Source organism: Penaeus japonicus, unplaced genomic scaffold, assembly GCF_977035675.1.
Source record: "Penaeus japonicus unplaced genomic scaffold, GWHDUDI00000001_assembly GWHDUDI00000009, whole genome shotgun sequence".
NCBI classification, from domain to species: Eukaryota; Metazoa; Arthropoda; class Malacostraca; order Decapoda; family Penaeidae; genus Penaeus; species Penaeus japonicus.
In genome coordinates this window covers 43,419,998-43,424,997 of record NW_028234411.1, presented here as the reverse complement: position 1 = coordinate 43,424,997, position 5,000 = coordinate 43,419,998, and positions in this window count along the sequence as shown.

Here is a 5,000-nt window from a genome sequence, read left to right as displayed (position 1 = left end):
AAAAGGGCGTTTATGATAACTTTAGTTTAATGCATATTTTCCATACGGGGGGCGCCATCAAGGTAGTTTATTTTTTTTTAAATTCAGTGATGTCCCCCATCTTTACCACTTGCCCCATCTGATTTATAATGGTTGCGCTTTATAAAGGAAAATGTCTCAAAAATGCTATGAAACAATTTATTAATGCTACCAAGTATATATATATATATATATATATATGTATATATATATATATATATATATATATATATGCCTTGTGTGTGTGTGTGTGTGTGTGTGTGTGTGTGTGTGTGTGTGTGTGTGTATGTGTGTGTGTGTGTATGTATGTATATGTACTGTATATTTATATATTTGTACATATATATATAATATATATATATATATATATAAATATATATATATATAAATATATATATATATATATATATATATATATATATATATATATATATATATATATATATATATATATATATATATATATATATATATAATGCACACACACACACACACACACACACACACACACACACACACACACATACACACACACACACACACACATAATGCGTTATCTGCAGTGGTCTTACTGGAATTTCTTGAAATAGTTTGGCGCGCGAGTACGTGTGATTTCATAAATAAGCTCCTCCCACACAATGATACTCAACCAGTGTGATGGTCACTAATACGCATGAGCGAAACATCGGCTAACATTTCATAAATATCAAATGTTATTAGTTCTTATTATATTTTGATTTGTTCGACTGATTAAGGGGTATTCTTAACATATTTTTTTTAGCAAAATATATGTGAAAATGATATAATACAAGAGAAATAGATAAATTGCATATTTCAAAGGCTCATAAACATACGTAAAAAACGTAAAATATACAACATTATAGGTAACTGCCTTTCATAATATTCATTTGAATTCCTTTACGTGACTTGTATTTATTTAAGAATCGACAGGGAACTACACATAAGGTATTATTGATATATTTATATATCAATAACAAAAGTTTATTGAAAAGACTCAATATATATTTTATATTTTTTTCACGTCAGATAAATTATTAAAAACTAAGCAGTGTTTTCGGACTCATATTTTGATCAATTATATGAGGGATGTTCTCTAAAATAACGGTATTTATATATATATTCATTTGTTCCATTCTAAGGTAAAGGTTTATCGTACATTGTCGTTCTTCTTCATATATCTTTTTGACTTCTAACATTAAAAGTAACTTACCTACTTTTGTTTTGTTCAGCAAGCCTCCACGATCATTTTTTTTTTTTTTACATTTTACACGATTATTACATTTTATTTCATTATCGTCAGTATAGAGTTCATCGGAACTCTTCTTATGTTCTTTCATTAACAATAAAGATGTATGAGTTATTAATGTAGTAATTATAAAAATATATTCAAGGGAAGGGTCAAGGATACACTAGTTTCCACAGTACAATTTCAAAACGTAACATATCGCTGATTTTCACTTAGTTTATATAAATATATTACATATGTAGGGACGTTGCACCTCCCCTCTTCAAAAAAAGTTTGAACCATATGGTCTTTAGAAATCATTTAATTCAAGCTTCAAAACACTAAATCCCATTGCAGAAAAGAAGATAAGTGATTTAAATGATAGTTTTTTTTTAATTCCGGACAAAAGGCATACAACAGGCTCTGACAAATAAACATGATAAAGAAATATCATGAAAGAAGAGATAATATTAAAGAAAACAAGATTATCTCTTATGCGATAATCTTAATGTGCCTCATGAAAATGATGAAGAGCATATGATGAATAAGTTACCAAGGATGAAATGAATCAGATTAATTCCCATTGATTGATTTGGGAATGTTCCGAGACGTACTCATGATGTTGATGTTGGAGATGCTACTCTAATAAGACAAACACCATGCAGGTTCAATCCATTTCATATGAAGATAATGGAAAAGGAAATACATCCAATGAAATCTACGCTGATGATAATGAAATTACATCATATGTAAAAAACTGGCTGTGATTATTGTCGTGGCTTGGGAACAAAACCCAACGCATTTAAATAAAGGTTAAAAGTAGGTGAGTTACTTTTAATGTTAGATGTCATTTTTTTTTCCAAAAAGTTAGAATAAGAAGAACAAGATATGATAAATCTTGATATTAAAATGGAAACAAATGAATATGAATAAATACTTTATTCTACAGACACATGAATTAAGCTACATGGTGGGGCGTAAAATTATATATATATATATATATATATATATATATATATATATATATATATATATATATATATATATATATATATATATATTTCCCTATAGGTATGTCTATATAATGGTATCTATCTGTCTATCTGCCTCTCTCTCTCTCTCCAGTCTTTTCTCATATGCCCGACACTGTCTAATTTCAAGTTTGGTTACTACAGATAACGCCTTAAAATTGATTTTATATTGGTTAAGTACTACATACTCCATATTGATATACATACTAATCTATTGTGCATCAATAGTATAATTCAATTACAGTGTTCATACAATCTATTGACAATTACTTGATGAGTGACGCAACCTCTGTTAGGTTACGTTAAATTCTTTCCTTCATTGTGCTGAGGTGTATTTTGATATTTTCTAAGATATGAAAGACAATTTGAACATTACTATTAAATAGTTAATTTCTTAAATAAGTAGGTAATTAAGTAAAAAATACACAATTTTATATATCTTTTAAATTATATGTTGATAGAATTCTATTTTCAGTCCAAACGTTTTTGTATTTTATTGATTTCACTTCTTTAGTTATGTGTACTTTATAAAACCATGTTGACTTATAGTACAATGTTAGTATGTGTTATTTACATTATTTTCAAAACCTTCGATATAATTTCCTAGGATAAATAACCAATAAACGTGTGCAAAAATGTTCGTTTTCATGCCCATCATCTTTAAAGTTAACTAAGGTCATGATGATTAGGAGTACGTGATTTCACTGAAGTTAATAAGTCATTTTCAGAAAAAAACATCCCCATAATCATCAAACATCGGATGAAATCTACTTACATGTTCTTTTTATCTTGCTCAAGCCATGACTTACAAAGTCATCCTGTTGGTCTCCTCCACCCAGGATAGTCTCTTAAGATATACAGCATTATGAGCAGGATCATCCTCTGGCAGACTAGCCATGTTTTACTGACTACAATGTACAACGATGTATTTGATGGAACTTATATATGAGACATTTTAAAAATCCATTGTAAAGCTTTCTTCATAATCTACTAGTGAAACCTTTTTGGATGATCACTTAAAATAATATTAAAACCCAATTTTAGATTGTTAAATATATACCAAGGAAATAACTTTTTTTTTCTCGTGATAAAGAGATATATTCCCTTAGAAATACAACAACTTTCTTTTCGTCATCCTTTTACAAAATGCGACATGATATTTACATCGAAAAAAGTGTGCTGTCACACTATGACTTTTCCATCGTTTTTTTCGTCAAACTGAAAAAAAAAAATCAATTTTTGGAGGCGCGCAGTCACACTAGCAGATACTTGCCTCACAGTTGTTAACAATGGCGCCGAGTGCGACAGTTCGCGGCAATACTTTGTTTTAGCAGTTGCTGAGTGTATGAAAATATTATCAATCAAATTTTCCTTTGGAAGGCGTGTCCACACAGGAGAATTGGCACAGTCCATGGTGTTTCACTTTTTTTGTCAATTATCTGAAAAATTGCAATTTTTTGAGCGAATTGTCGTTTTTTGTCATACGATAATTTTGAGTTTCCGCGTGAAAACATATCCGGCGTCTTTTTTGAGCCAAGCCTACTCAAATCAAGAACTCTATTAAAAATGTATTTGTCTAAAATCATTAATTATAATCAAATTCAATTAAATTTATTTTTCTTATATATAATATTATAAAAATAACAAATCTAGATATGCAAATCTAAATTTTCTTTCCATAACTAACATTTGTTTTAAGTGCTCGATTTGATTGTTTACATCCGTCAGCCGCAGAGCGCGCTATTTCTCCTCCAGCTTTGAAACGCCATGGACTGTGCCAATTCTCCTGCGTGGACATACGGCTTTCAGAGGAATATTTGATTGAGCATTGTCTTGCATTTTCTTTTTACACACAGCAACTGCTAAAACAAAGTTTACCATCATCGCGCACTGTCGCTTGCTCGGCGCCATTGTTTACAACTGTGAGGCGAGTATCTGGACCGATGGCTCCTGGCGGTAAACTGTGTGCCTGCTCGCCTCTAAAATTTGACAAGAAAGAAAGAAAGAAAGAAAGAAAGAAAAAAAAAACGAAAAAAAAAAAAACGACGGAAAAGTGCTAATGTGACACCGCCTTTAAAATGCATGGCATTTCTTCCTTTCCTTCAAACAGACATGATTAAAGGCTAGAATTGCATAATCACTTAAATAAAATCAATCATTCTATGAAACGTAATTACTTATTATACCTCATGCCAACATTCCACCACAAGAATAAATCAGGATTTCTATTAGATTTAGATGTAATTAATTGTCAGAATATATTTTTAATGTCAAGAACATAACAGTGCTTAGAAAATGTCAATATAACAAATACAAGAAAGACTAAATTGACTATCGATTAACACAAAGTGATTTGCAAAACACATCGAAAATATATATGTTAAACAGGATATTGGCATCAATGTGCAGTAAGTGACCAGTCAGAGGCGCCCATTTTAACGCAAATACATCAGTATAATCGCAAAGAATGCCTTGCGGTCTCAAGTTGTGGCCACTGGTTTGGCATATGGTTCTGTTAACTGTGTCCGAGGCTCCAAGACAATGACTTGAGTAAACGGCAGTAAGACATGCATGACTAAAAGGCACAGGATAAAGTCAGGTTTCATTGCCATACAAGCGAAACTTCAAGATCAGGGCTTTGAAGATGCATAGCTTGTTCCATCTGCACAGGTAATGGCAACTCCAAATACTCCTGTTAAGAGAAT